This window comes from Poromitra crassiceps, assembly GCF_964638095.1.
Source record: "Poromitra crassiceps genome assembly, chromosome: 7".
NCBI lineage: Eukaryota > Metazoa > Chordata > Actinopteri > Beryciformes > Melamphaidae > Poromitra > Poromitra crassiceps.
The window spans coordinates 6,599,449-6,615,377 of NC_139628.1; the positions used below are offsets into that span (position 1 = coordinate 6,599,449).

General features: G+C 45.1%; 1 pseudogene across 1 annotated transcript; it reads right to left on the reverse strand.

Moving 5' to 3' along the window:
- Nucleotides 1–415: 415 nt before the first annotated feature.
- On the reverse strand, nucleotides 416–10,376 carry LOC310779385 (carbohydrate sulfotransferase 11 pseudogene; annotated as a pseudogene). Its single transcript has 3 exons — nucleotides 10,014–10,376; nucleotides 8,547–8,702; nucleotides 416–1,339 (listed from the first exon to the last, which is right to left on the reverse strand). The product of its transcript is annotated as a carbohydrate sulfotransferase 11 pseudogene (transcript).
- Between the last annotated feature and the right edge of the window lie 5,553 nt (nucleotides 10,377–15,929).

Sequence of the window (15,929 nt, forward strand, 5' to 3'; positions counted from 1 at the left end):
TTCTCTGGAAATAAGCCCTTAAAACTGCCTTTCCAGTTTGTTTTGGACTGTGAAGGGTTAACTGAATGAAGCCCCCCAGCTAGCAGATCATGGGCGGGCCGCCGCCGGCAAGCCGGAGACCAATTCGGCGGGCCACCGTCGGCAGCCGAATTGGTCTCTATCAAGGACTGTAATTATTGTAAGTCAATACTAGCAGGGGGAGTCCAGTATATAAATAAACAATAGTCTCAAGATTCAAGCTTACTTAATAGCCATAATGAACATGTTACAAATGAGGAATTTGTCTTTGTGCAGTATGCAGTGCAGCAATACAAAGTATCAGGTAGACAGAAAGGCAATTTTCAAATTAATTTGCATTAAAGTGCAAAGTAACAGACCTTGAAAGTGACATAGTGGAGTCCATGTAAAGATCAGGATCAGAGAGTTCAAGCATGAGTCTGTGGATGAGTGAAGTCCCAGCCTCAACTAAACTTGAGGTAGGCTGGCATGGAGTAGTTGAAGAGCAGGAAGTCCATGCGGTAGAGGTTGTACAGATTCTTCTGGTAGAAGGGGCTGATGTTGTGGAAGAACTGGGCTGCCATGTCGCCCGTAGTCCTGGTGCTCTTGGAGGAGGCCGGGAAGGCGACCTGCCCCTCCACCCCGGTCAGCTGCAGCACGTAGCGGGAGTCCTGCTCCAGCGTCTCATACTTGCCCACCACGTTGTAGTGGATGAGGCAGGGGTGGCACAGCGAGTGCACCCGCTCCCAGTGCTCGTTGAAGGGCTCCTCTCGCTGGGTGGCCGGTAGTACACAAACTCCTCAAAGGAGACGTCGTCGCCCCGCTCCAAAGCCTCCGGCCAGGGGTCCGGTCGGTGGCGCCGGACTATCTTCGTGCCGTATCGTTTATGAAACGCTGTGTTGTAGCTGTGCGTGAACTTGTTGCGGTACGCAGACACCAGCCGCTCAAAGGGCTCGCGCACAAAGACGAACTTCAGGTAGGAGCGCAGGCGCTGGTTGATCTGGGAGGTGGAGTACTCCGACAGCGTGCGCAGGTTCCCCGGCACGTGGGCCTCGTTGGCGGGAATGGCCAGCGGATCCCAGGGGGCCCGGCGACGCCCGTCAGGACCATGAGCACTCTCTTCCAGTTGGTGCAGGCCACCTTGGGCACGTAGCAGTAAAGCATGCCATGCTGGTCGTCCACGATGACGTGCTTCAGGTCCTCGGGGATGAGGACTCGGCATTTGCGGGTGTAGGAGCAGCAGGCCTCCTCTGACAGCTCGGCGTTTGCGGGTGTAGGAGCAGCAGGCCTCCTCTGACAGCTCGCGTCGGCCCTGGTGAATCGCCTGTACCGCTGATTCAACCTACAAACAAACAAAAACAGAAAAGATGAAGAATCATCAAAGATCATGAATGAATGATCAACCCTAAAATAACAACTAGTGCACTTGTGGTCAATATTTGGACCACTTCAATGTTTTTACTTCCAAGAGATTCAAAACGGCACTTCACAAGAGTCAGAACTAACCTTAATGCATAAGTTAACCCAAAAATGACCCCTATGCCAGTGGAAGTAGCATAGTATTTTAGTCCACAAAGATTTGTGGAGTTCATCAGGGAAACAGAGTTACAGCATTATCCGGTAGCACCATGCCCTTCTCCCCAATATACTATATTCACAGGTGTGTGTGTGTGTGTGTGTGTGACTGACCGTACGAATTGAAGTGCTGCTGATAGCACTGATCAACAAAAACTGCTTGAAAGATATTATGGCGTGTTGTTTTCTAATGCAATCTCAGCACGGAAGGAGACATGATAAAGCAGCTTTGTGTGAGTATTTGAAATGCCTACTGATGATGTAATCAGTGATATAATGAGGCACACAAACACATACACATGGAGGCATTGTGACATCACTGATGCAATAATATTTAGTGAGAGCAACACACACACACGGGCGTGCCAATAGGGCAGGCGAGGCCGAGCTAAATAATAATTTTCCATAAGAATATTTATAAAAAAATAAAATAGAAACCTTACCTTTAAAACTATCTACGAGGTCTTGAAGTTGCCACTCCGCCAATGTGTCTCTGACAAAGCTGTCCATTGGCCCAACCTGAAACAAACAAAGGGAGCTACTTATTTAAAATAAAATAGCTATTTGAATGCCTTTTATGATGCTGCTAGGATGGATTTTTAAGCTGATACCTATAACAGACAAATATCTGCTTCTCTTGTCCGATAAGCGATAATAATTTCACATTTTTTTATGCAGCTGCTGGACTCATGGCTCATCTCAAGCCTGTTTGGTCCAAAATAGAGCTTGTATCAGTGTGGGGATAAGGAAATAAAATAATACAAACGATTTACAGACTAACAGTCACAGACTGTAACGGTCTGTAACGTTAGTTTTGATCTCATCTTACATGGCCGTGCACGCAAACAGAAGAAGGATGCACGCAGTAAATTAACGTGGGCAGCACTAACAATGGTCTGTACTCTGTAACGTTAGTTTAATCAATTGTCTGTTAGCCGTGAAAGCAAACGAAAATATGTAGGTTAACGTTAAACGGCCGAATAACACCGTTAAATGGTGTATGTTATGTTCGCTGCGGTGCAGAAATTACTTTCAACATGACGGTGATAGGCTATTCAGCCCTCAATTATAAACCGCAAAGTACGTTATAACGTTATAAATATAGTCACGACGTTAACAACTAACCAATGCTGGTCATTCGGTGGCATTTTACTGCCATGTAAAGTAACGATCGAGCTTCTGCAAATGGAATGCTAACAAAATGGATGTGACGTCATGTAGCCTCAACATCCCAGTTATTTTGCAACAAAGGAATGCGCCAGTAGGCCGCGCTACAAGCTAAGCTAATGCTAACAAAAACAACATATCCGCTGCATCACCAGCTTTGTGAACTGAAAAACAGCAACACACTGGCGGCTATGATATAATTAACTGATTAGTGTAAAATGGGATATAAATGGGATATAAACGGCCATATGTGCATTAACCAACTGGCTTGTCTGACTGCCTAACAGCTACGTTAGCAAGCCAGCTAGCTTCTAACGATAGTTGAAAGAACGCGTTTATATCTTATTAACACTTTGAGTGCCACAGCCCTTGGGCAAAAGGTGCTGTACTGTGCCACATAGGCCGCAATGCATTTTAAAACAGTCATATAATTTCTTTAATAATTACTATGTAAACACTGAACACGCACAAATAACGATGAGACTCTCTTCTATCACCTGCAAAAAAAAGTTTATTGATCCCATTTTCCGTTCTTTAGTTATGAGCCGGAGAAGATAGCTTGATTTGACCAAAAACAGCCCTTTTTTTCTACGAGCTGAGATAATGACCCTTTTGTGAAAGGAAGCATTTCAAGCACATCATTGACTCATTGCTAATATTTTCTGATGTAATGCTGCAGCTGCCTGGGTCTGTTGTATGCTGTAGTGTTCTGCGTGCCCCACCTCCCCCCCTCCTCCTCCCCCCCCCCCCCCCCATTGTGGGAGGAGTGTCTCTCTGCTCTGCTCGGCTCTGCTGTGAGTGCGTTTGCTCTGCGTGTGCTCAGCACTGAAAAGTCCGCTAGATCCAGCTTTTTTACAGCCGCGTGTATGTCACCAGCTTCCAGTTGAGAACTCCACGGCTGATCATGCGAATGGGCTGTTGCAGCGGACACGGAGGTGCTCAATTGTGACAGCAGATTGGCTGCTGCAGGGGCACAGCTACGTTATGCTTCAATGAAGCAGCTGCATACGGACGGATGCGATGCGATTTCCTTTTCCCCAACGACTTCTTCTGTGTGTTTTACTCCACTTTCTCTCATCTGGAGTGCGCTGTCGCCACCTAAGGGTTCTGTAAAATAGGTTAGACACATTCAATAGCTCTGATATTGTAAGAGGCGATGTAAGAGGCATAGATCGACACCCCCCCGTCAAAAAAACAATTTCGAGTTATTGACGCCATTTGGCGTCGCTGGCAGCCTACGGTAAATTTCTAATGACGCCATATGGCGTCGCTGGCACTCAATGTGTTAAAGCTCATCAGTTAATCAACGATAGCTGAATAGGCAGATAGCTAGCTAGATAAGTGAAATAACCCATAGGCTATAGACAGCTGTGTTTGAGTGGTGTTTGGTGATCAATAGTTAACGTTACGATGACGTTACCTTTAAAGCTAAAGGAAGCAGTGTGTGCTTTGTTCCATAGTTTTGAAGCTAACACCACCATAGCGTTAGCTACGGGGCCCATCCTGTGCAACAGCTTACCTTCGAAGCAGAATGTCCTACGGACACCAGTGAAGCTCGTTAACTCGTGGCTGGGATGGGCTGCTTCACAGGGCTTCTGCAGGCTGGTGTTTGTAGGTGCGTGTAGCGTTGGCAGGCAGTTCAGTGTCCAAGCAGTCTGTGCTCTGGTGCCGTCTTTGTCCAGAGAGTGGAAGAGATACCTTCCAGCAGCGATACAACGGGCTTGTATCATGTATTTTTCTCTGGGATTCAAAGTCCCGCCTGAGTTTTTCCATCGCCACCCTATTGGTTGGTTCGCTGTTGTACGTCATCACCAATACTCCGCCTACTTCCTGTTTCAGCACTGTACCAGAGCTTTACCCAATGGCTACCAGAAAAAATATTTTTGCCAGAATAATTAATTTATATTATTATACATATATTATATATACATTATCTGCTCGACAGAGCCCATTCATTGGGCCCAGGCTACAATTCACTGAGAACTGGAACCAATGCAAAATTTGAACATATCAGTAACATGACAATAAGAGTAAATTATGCCTTTTGTCATTGTGTTTTATCTGCAGTGCAGACTAAGCAGCTTGGCTTTCCGTTCTATAAAAGCCTTTATTTTTGTATTGACTATAATTGAGTGATACACTTTATTAAAACAATCATATTATATCAGAAGTTTTCTTTGTTTTGCATTCACAGTGATGTCAGTTAGATTTGGTTAGGTCAGAGCTATGCTCACTACATCCATACATCTACCCTAACCCTTTTTTAACCCCAGGTGTGCATAAAATACAGGTTAAAAACTAAAAAAAAATATATATATTTTTATTATAATAATTATCGGTTATCGGCAGGAGAAGCAGATATTTATCGGTTGAAAAAATCCATATCGTGCATCCCTTACAGTCTATCTTTGGAAGTTTATGGAACTAGGCAAAATGTAAAAAAAAAAACAGGTCAACATTGATAGTTTATACAGTTCATTTTGTGACATGTTATATAAAGAAATTGACACTCAACCGACTGTAAAAAACAATATTTCTATAGAAATGTAAGAAAAATAAACCTTATTGGAATGCTGAACTGGATAAATTATGGAGGGAACTTAAATTTGAAGAGAATAGGTTTCTTAAGAGTAAGACTCATAAAAAATAATTTAAGCAATGGTTTTACAAGACTTTACAACTCTTACACAGCTCAAAGCTAACTCACAGGAGGAGTGCTAACCAAGCTGACCAAATGAGTCTCGTCTATAGCCCTAATAGATATGCAAAGTATTCTATACAATAACCTATCAAGAGGCCAGGCATGCACTATCTGAATGCACTATCAAGCACATGCATTTGCAGTTGCGGCCATTGCAAAGCCATTCAAATGCCAATGCCAGTACAAACATGTACTCAAGTAGAGGATTTGTACTTTTTAAGTATTTTGTAATGCTATACTTTTACTCTTCAGTCATTTTAGATCATCTACTTGATAATTTTTTTTATGTATACACGCACACACACACACACACACACACACACACACACACACACACACACACACACACACATATATACAGATCCTTTAAAAAAAATTGAATATCATGGAAATAACATGGATAACCATGGACTTCAGCGGATTGTCAAGCAAAGACGATTCAAAAAATTTGGCAGAGATTCAGAGGGAGTGGCTGAGGCTGGAGTCAGTCATAACTGAGAAGTAACTGCTGATTTTCTTCATACTTTTTTACTTTATTTCATTTAGCAGACGCCTTTATCCAAAGCGACTTACAACAAAATACAACAAATTCAAATTAATTACAGTATAGGCAACATCAATTATAGAGTTAAAAAGAAAACATAGCAAGCAACACAAAGTGGCACAAAAAGGCAGACAATAAAAATCGCACTTATGAAACGTCAATTCCAGAAGGGTCGAGGTAGATTCTGAACAGGTGAGTCTTTAGTCTACGCCGAAAAATCGGCAGCGACTCGGCCGAGCTGACCAAACGGGGGAGCTCATTCCACCATTGTGGCGCCAGGTAGTCAAAGAGACGCGATCGAGATGCACGACCCCTGAGTCCGCGCAGCAATGGAGGGGCGAGACGATCAGGGCGGGTGGAGGAGCGGAGGGAGCTATGCAGTGGTTGGAACCTAACCATAGATTGTAGGTATACCGGGGCTGTCCTGTGGACTGCCCTGTAGGCCAGCACCAGTGTCTTGAATTTGATGCGAGCAAGAATGGGAAGCCAGTGTAGTTTACGGAAGAGGGGAGTGATATGAGAGAACTTGGGTAGGTTAAACACCAGACGCACTGCAGCATTTTGGATAAGCTGAAGAGGTCGGATGGCAGATGCAGGTAGCCCTGCCAACAGAACATTACAATAGTCCAGGCGGGAGAGAACAAGTGCCTGGACCAGGAGTTGAGTTGCCTCATTTGTGAGAGAGGACCGAATCCTACGGATGTTATACATAGAGAATCTACAGGCACGGGCAGTAGCTGCAATGAAGGCGGAGCTGGATAGCTGGCTATCGAGAATTACTCCCAGGTTTTTTACAGTTTCAGAGGGCAATACAGTAGTGTTTTCAATGGTGATTGTGAGGTCAGTGAGAGGACAGTCTTTTGCGGGGAGAAAGAGGAGCTCAGTTTTGTCGGGGTTCAGTTTGAGATGGTGGGCAGACATCCAAGATACGATGTCTTTGAGGCATAATGCCAGGCGTGCTTCTATGCTGGTGTCAGAGGGGGGGAAAGAAAGAAAAAGTTGTGTGTCATCTGCATAACAATGATATTGGAAGCCGTGAGAAGATATTACAGTGCCTAGAGATCTAATGTACAAGAGGAAAAGAAAAGGGCCCAGGACTGAGCCCTGGGGGACACCCGTGTTGAGAATGGAAGGTCTGGATAGTGATCCTCGCCATTGTACCTGATGTGAGCGGTCGGAGAGATAGGATGTAAACCAAGAGAGTGCAGATCCAGAAATGCCCAGGTCGGAGAGAGTGGTGAGAAGTATATGGTGATTTACAGTGTCAAAGGCTGCAGACAAATCTAAAAGAACAAGGACAGAAGAAAGGGATGAGGCTTTGGCAGTATGAAGGGCGTGGGTGACTGAAAGGAGGGCTGTCTCGGTGGAGTGTCGTTGCTTAAAACCAGATTGTAGAGGGTCAAGTAGATCGTTCAGGGTGAGGTAGTTTGAGAGTTGGTCGGAAACGGCGCGTTCTAGAGTCTTGGATAAGAAAGAAAGAAGGGAGACGGGACGGTAGTTGTGGGTGATAGTGGGGTCGAGAGAGGGTTTTTTGAGTAGTGGCGTGAGTCTGGCAGTCTTGAGGGAAACCGGCACAGTACCAGAGGACAGGGATGAGTTGATGAAGACAGTGAGGAAAGGAGAAATGTCTGTGGAGATGGCTTGGAGTAGAGAGGAGGGGATAGGATCCAGGGGACAGGAAGTGGCACGGTTGGATATGACAAGTTTGAGAACATCTTCTGGGGAGAGGGGAGAGAAGGAGGCAAGTCCGGTGGGAGGAGTCAGAGAGTGAGGTGTGGTGACAAAAGGACTGTTGTTAATGACTGGGGGGGGGAAAGAAGAGCGAATGACATCTATCTTTCTGGTGAAGAAAGACATAAAATCATCGGCAGTGAGGGAGGAGGGGGGGGGAGGAGGTGGGGGGTTAAGCAGAGAGGAGAAGGTGGAAAACAATTTACTAGGGTTGGAGGCTGATGACTGGATTAAAGAGATATAAAAGGAAGACTTAGCAGATGAGACAGTAGCAGTGAAGTTTGAGAGGATGAGGTGATAGGCAGACAGGTCAGTGGGGTGATGAGTTTTTTTCCATTTTCGCTCAGCTGCCCGAAGCTCAGTCCTGTTGGACCTCAGAGCCTCGGACAGCCAAGGAGCAGGGGGGGATGATCTGGCAGGTTTAGTGATGAGGGGACAGAGAGAGTCGAGAGCGGAGGAGAGGGAGGAGAGGAGGGTGGAAGAGGCCTCACTGGTGGAGAGAGTAGAAAACTGCTCAATAGAGGGAAGGGTGGAGAGGACAACAGAACAGAGGGCAGTGGGTGAGAGGGAGAGTAGGTTTCGCCGGGTGGTGATGGTATGAGTGGGAGCAGGGAGGGGGGTGGGGAGGGAGATGGGAAGGGAGAAGGTTATGAAGTGGTGATCGGAAACCGGAAGCGGAGTGACAGTGAGGTTAGATGTGCGACAGGATCGGGAGAAGATAAGGTCAAGCTGGTTTCCAGCCTTGTGAGTGGGAGGAGAAGAAGAGAGAAAGAGGTCAAACGATGAGAAAAAACTAATGAAAAAAGAAGAATGAACTATAGCCCCTGTGACGTTAAAATCCCCCAAGAGGATGAGTGGCGAGCCATCCTCGGGGTACAGGGAGAGGAGAGTATCCATCTCCTCGTAGAAGTCACCCAGCTGACCAGGCGGGCGGTAGATGACAACGATGGTGAGCTTAGTGGGTAGCGATACAGAGACAGCGTGAGCCTCGAAAGAGGAAAGAGAGAGATGTGAGAGAGGGGTGACTGCATAGGTCCACTTAGGGGAGATAAGCAGCCCAGTGCCACCCCCACGTCCGGAGGCTCGGGGAGTGTGGGAGAAAGAAAAGGCGGCAGATAGAGCAGCTGGAGTCGCTGTGTTCTCAGGGATTATCCATGTTTCGGTAAGGGCGAGAAAGAGAAGTGATTGAGATAGGGCGTGGGCAGAGATGATCTCAGCTTTCCTGATAGCTGACTGGCAGTTCCAGAGACCGCCAGTGATAATGAAGGGAATATTAGGGTTGATAAGATGTGGAAAATGATCAGGGTTTCTGCTGCGTCTGGTGAGGTGGATAGCAGGAACTTTATTTGTAACAGTAATATGAACTGGAATTGAACAGGGATTGACATTTGAACAAGTGATAGGAAAGGGAGGTGTAATAGGCCCGCCGGGCGGTGAGGGGGCGCTAAAACCTAGAATACCACTGTCTGGAGTGCTTTGCTGGGTCTGACCGGAAGTGACCAGTCGGTGCTCATTGACCCTATGTCACAGATTGAGACGCTGTTTGGAGGTGGATAGGTGGGTGGAGATATTGGTGGCCAAGACAGCAGTCCCCTTAATGTTGGGATGAAGATTGTCACTTTTGTAGAGATGGGCCGTGTTCCAGAAGGAATCAAAGTGGTCAATAAACTCGTAGCCACAGGCAGAGCTGTAGTTACGGAGCCATAGGTGGCTGTTAAATATACGGCTGAATAATTCGGAGCTCCGTCGTCGGAAAGTGGGAATTATACTAGAGAAAATGCAAGTTTTACCAAGGCAATCAATAGTCTCCGCTAGGACCTCGTAATCACTCTGGAGTTTAATTGATTGCCGACACCTGATATCATTTGTGCCAACATGAACGATCACAGTTTTTGCAGAGGGGTGACGCTCGGTGATGGATGGGATATATTCTACCAAATCGAGAACCTTCGCTCCGGAGAATGAGTAGGTAATGCAGTTAGGAATAGCTACGTGCCTGATGACTGAATCACCCACCAGAATATAATCGGGGGGTGAGAAACGGAGTGGGGATGCAGATGCTATGTTTTTAGCATTTGCTAAGCTAACTGTTTCAGCCGTGCTAGCTAGGCAGCTAGCACCCGCTAACTCAGCTACGGTGGAGCCTCGGGAGCTAGGAGAGAAGGAAGCCGCTAACACTGCTGAAGGGGACGGAGAAGGAGAAGATAATCGTCGGGCCCGTTTTCCCTGGGAGACTGGTGGAGCAATCGGGGAAGTCATATTAATGTTGCTGCGCTTCCTCGAAGCTTTGGAGTGAACTTTCTGGCCCCGGGCGCCGGGTTGCGAGACCACCCGCTCACACGTAGCCGCTGGCTCAGTTAGTTTCTCCAGAGGGCTGTAGAAGTTGGATAGCGGGATGGTGTCACGGTCATTTTCCCCGGGGGAAAATAGAGGGAGAGACAGCCTTCTCCCCCTCGCGACAACCGAAGCCCAGGATGTACCGGGAACGGGGCTCTCGGCCGGACACTCCGGGTTGGAGGGGACAGCGTCCCGTAGGAGATCAGCCAGCCTGGAGGTGAGGATGGACTGCCGCTGGAGGACATCCTGGAGTAGGGACTCGATGGACAGGATTTCAGCACGAACCCGGGATATCTCCAGGTCCGGTAAGTCGAGAGGAGGCATGCTGAGGAGAGAGAAATAGCTGCCAGTACACAGGACAACAGTGTAGGACGATGATGATGAGTGCGGTTAGCATGAAGCTAAAACAGGTAGCTGCCACGGCACTTACACGCAAGGGCTCCAAAAGGAGCCCACTGCGATGATCAGATGTAGTAGTGGAAACTTGTGCAAAGATGCGATGCTTTACTGGATAAAAACGTACCGGCGAGGGCCCAGAAACTGGGCCCACTGCAGGAGGTAGGGAGCGTAGACAGGCCAGGGGTAGGATCCGCCGGTAGGATCCTCCGATCTCCGATTAGTGGTAGGTTAAAACCGATTTTCACACTATAATACTTTCTTGAAATACTGTATTGGGGGTCTTCTGGAGCGTAGGCCAAAATTATGAAAAATGAAACAAATAAAGGCTAGAAATATTTCACTTTGTGTGTAATGAATCTATAATCTATGAAAGTTTCACTTTTTGAAAGGAATTATGGAAGAAAACTTTCCATGATATTCAAATTTTTGGGAAAGGATCTGTGTGTGTGTATATATATATATATATATATATATATATATATATATATATATATATATATATATATATATACATACTTATAGTGATCAACTGCTTATATTGATCAAAAACCTTGGTCCTGAATTATTCCATGCTGTTGTGAATAATTTGCTTATAGTGATCAATACTTCGCTTACAGTGATCATTTTGGGCCTTGTCCCACCTGAGAACAATGGATTTTTTTTTTAAATTACAGTAATTCTATTTATTTATTTACTTACAAACTGCCAGAAATGAGCTTTTTGATTAAAAAAATCTACAGAGGTTCTCAAAGTGGGGTCCAGGTACCCCCAGGGGTCCTTGAGGGGCTTCCAGGGGGTACCCAGCAAAAAAAGTAATTCATTTTCAGAAGAATTTCAAAGATAAGTAACACAATGACAGAATGCATGAGTATTTTGGTCATGGGTTTCATACACTTTATATTATAAAACATTGTGACGACCACACATGGGAGGGTAGTCACAAAAGCTAAAAATCATATCAGTTGGGACAAAATATTATCAAATGAGGCTCCGTTGTCTAATTTGTGTCAGTTTAAAGTTTGAGAACCACTGCACTAGACATCAAGTCAAGTGGCTAGGCCATGGATGCACTATCAAGCACATAAGCTATAGACCACTTTGCTTGGTCATTCAAAACCATTCAAAGTCCAACATCCATCCGGTTGTATTTTAATTTGCTCTGGTTTACGATTCAGGCGTGAACTATTCAACGAGGTGAATTTATAAGCTATTGATTTTGATTTCTGGTATTCAAAGAACATTCCAACACAGGTGATTAGAAATGTTTGTCCACTATGTTTTTTAATTCAAAGACTAACCCAAACATTTGAGAGAACAACATAAATAAAAAGTAAATGCTGCACGGACAAAACAATTACTACAGAAATTAAATAGGCTACAATAAACTTCTCAAATACAATGTATAATTTTTGGGCATTGGGAATGCTGTGAAGGTATTTTTGCCTTTGTGTAGCCTAATAAAAACAGAAATCCATTAAATAGTCTCTTTCAAACAAAATAGAACAGAACTTAGCCCATCGTTTCAAATTAGAGCTATAGTTTCATAATGCTTATGAATGCAGTTTAATGGATGGAGTATCTTGGCCTATCTGCCCACGGCCAGACGCCCCTCCAGCGCTGATGTGATACTTAGAGAGGGAAAATTCTTGGCGGCTTGCCGATGGCCTGCCGCTGCTAGCCCTCCAGCGGCATTCCGCCAGAGTGAAGGTAGCGGCGTTCCTCCAGTGGGCCGCCGGATGGCCGCTGAAGGAATGCCACCGCCGCTCTGCCGCTCAAATTGCGACCACGGGCAGGGCCGCTGGAAGTCATTTTAAGCAGGGGGTGCTGGGAGGAAGGGACTTTGGACGTTTTTTTTTTACATTTTTTTGCCATATTTAGAGGAATATCTCATTTTAAATTAACATTAGGATACTATTGTGATGTAATTATTCAGTATTTTCTCCTTTTCTCACTCATTCAGAGCAAAGAGGGAGATATAGAGCATGATGATAATGCTCTATATCTCCCTATTTGCTCTGAATACACCAGTTAACATGACACAGACTTAACATGATAGAAATATTATCAGCAAACTTAATGACTAGACTAATTATTCTGATCTGAATGGCATATATCAAGAAACATTGACTCCTCTCTTTGCTGTATAGTGGGAGGTGCATTTTTGAGTAGGCTATTGAAATAGCATGTCAAGTTCACATTTCTTTATTGCCAGATTAAACAATTCGTATTGGTTGTTGGTTGGTTCAACACAACATGTGCGTGCATGCGCGCTTCTTCTTCTTCTTCTTCTCTATAGCCTACAAGCATGTAACTTCCTTGATTGTTATTGTTGATAATTCTATTTAAATAGGCTACATTTTCATTTCCCGAAACATTCTTAACACTTTCAGTGCCACGGCCCTTGGGCAAAAGGTTGCTTGCTGTGCCACATAGGCCGCGATGCATTTTAAAACAGTCATATAATTTCTTTAATAATTACTATGTAAACACTGAACACGCACAAATAACGATGAGACTCTCTTCTATCACCTGCAAAAAAAAGTTTATTGATCCCATTTTCCGTTCTTTAGTTATGAGCCGGAGAAGATAGCTTGATTGAACGAAAAAAAGAGCTTTTTTTCTACGAGCTGAGATAATGAGCCTTTTGTGAAATTAAAACATTTCAAGCACATCACTGACTCTGAAGCTAATTTTCTGATGTAGTCACACCTCAAAAATAATTTCCTTCAATAAAACAGTGAAGGCAAGGGAATTTTGTTTGGAAGAATAATATTTTTAGCTGAAACCAGCAGCGCTGGCGCCTGCATGCGCTGCTGGTTGCAGCTTCTTGCTGATCTTTTGCTGCTGGTGGGCATCGGATATTCTGGCTTGCGTTTGCCAACCCTGTCCTGCTGTCTGGGTCTGTGTTGTGTACTTGGCTCTGCGTGCCCACCTCCCCCCCTCCTCCCCCCCCCCGTTGTGGGAGGAGTGTCTCTCTGCTCTGCTGTTTTCTCGTTTTCTCTGCCTCTGCTCAGCACTGAAAAAGTCTGCTAGATCCTGCTTTTTTACAGCCGCGTGTACCAGCTCCCATGCTTCGAGTTGAGAATAATAACAAATCCACGGCTGATCATGTGTTGCAGCGGACACGGAGGCTGTTGCAGCGGACATCGAGGTGCTCAATTGTGATAGCAGATTGGCTGCTGCAGGGGCACAGCTAAACGTTGCTTCAATGAAGCCGCTGCATACGGACGGATGCGATGCGATTTCCTTCCCCCCAATGACTTCTTCTGTGTGTTTCACTCCACGTTCTCTCATCTGGAGAGCGCTGTCGCCACCTAAGGGTTCTGTAAAATAGGTTAGACACATTCAATACCTCTGAATATTGTAAGAGGCGATGTAAGAGGCATAGATCGACACCCCCCCGTCAAAAAAAAAAAATCGAGTTATGACGCCATTTGGCGTCGCTGGCACTGTACGGTAAATTTCTAATGACGCCATATGGCGTCGCTGGCACTGAATGTGTTAAACAAGAAAGGAACATAGTGCACTGCAAAATATTTTTAATTACATTTGTAAAAAAAAAAAAAAAAATGGGGGGGGGGGGGAATCTAGGGGGTGCTGCAGCACCTGCAGCACCCCTACTTCCCGCGGGCCTGACCACGGGCCACCAGCGGCAGCGGCAGATTGCTGGCCTTCGTGTTACCCTATCAGAATTTTGCACCTCTGTGTTGTTGGGAAGAATAGCAGCTCTCTGGTTGGGGTGCCCGCTGTAAATTTGCAGATGGCGTGTGTTGGCCTGGCCTGCATGGTATCTAATGCCCGGCCTGAATTATGGTCCCAGTCCACCCCTGGAGGAACCCCCAGGGGAGCACAGGGAGAAGAACATGGTAGTGGTAGTAGTATTTATGGTAGTAGTATTTATTTGTCCTTTCTGAAAGTTGTCCTGCATTTGTAGCAGTCAGACAAAACACAGCAAAAGACAAGACAATACAGTACAAACAAGATACAATACAGTACAACACAATGCAACGACAATACATCAACCAATAACAACGTATATGATCACACCAACCCCACCCCAGTGGAAAAAAAAGGTAAATAAATAAATTACAAGAGCTCATGTGTTCAGAGCTTATTAAGCAGACCAATACTGGATGGTATGAAAGATCTCTGGGCACGGGAGGTCCGCAAAGGCGGTACCCTGTACCTCCGTCCTGATGGCAACAGTTTATATTCAGCGCTGAGAGGGTGTGATGTGTCACTAAGGATTGCCCTCCCCTTCCTTATTACACGAGACTCACAGAGCCGCGTCATGCTAAGTTGTTGTTGGCCTACAATCTTGCTAGACATATTAACAATCTTATTTAGTTTGTTCTTGTTAGCGATTGACAATGAGAAAAACCAAGCAATAAAACAAAAGCTGAGGATACTCTCTATAAATGAGCGATAGAAAATAATCATTATATCTTTGTCCACTCCGAACTGTCGAAGCTTCCGTAGGAAGTAGAGTCGTTGTAATCCCTTCCTGTAGATGACACCTGTGTTTGAATCCCAGGTCATTTTTCTATCGATTAGCCTACTGTCCCCAGATATTTATATTAATCTACGACTTCAATACAGTCACCACCAATGACTGTCTGTTGCTGTGTCCCTGCTTTTGTTCTGAAATCAAAAATCATTTCCTTAGTTTTTTTGGTGTTTAACTGTAGGAAGCTAGCATGACACCAATTTACAAACTCATCCACAGAACATGCAAACTTCACACAGAAATCTCCATTATTAGACTCAATACCAAATTATCTCCTATCCAACTTAATGACTCATTTTACTAACTCAGGAAAACAAAGACCTAGGCTATATCTGTCTCTTGCTGTCAGAGCCTCAGTTCATATGCATAATTATGTTTTCTCTCTCTCTCTCTCTCTCTCTCTCTCTCTCTCTGTCTCTCTCTCTCTCTCTCTCTCTGATTTGGAACACTTTCCTAAAGACATTGAGACCCAGGTTAGAAATTACATGAGACTGATTTAATTTAATCCTGCTTTACCTACAGAGCTGCTTGGTGGCATCAGAGAGACAGAGACATCTGGCAGAGGAGGGGGACGTTGTCTAAATGAATTATTCAGAAGAGGTGAGAGAATAACCTACTGTTGTATCACAACACACAAACACACACGCACGCACGCGCGCACGCACGCACGCACGCACGCACACACACACACACACACACACACACACACACACACACACACACACACACACACACACACACACACACACACTCTTTCTCTCTGTCTCCCACTGTCCTCATTATTTTCTTTATATATTTCTCTATGACAGAGAGACATGTAACCCAGGTTAATATTGGCTAAACTATGTATTTACTCATGTTGTTTTATATCTTGATATCTTGTTTTAACTTGAGGCGGAACCATATTGCCGCGCACGTTTCCATACTATATATTGCTGCGCACAACGTTTCACTTCCTTTTTCCTGCGACA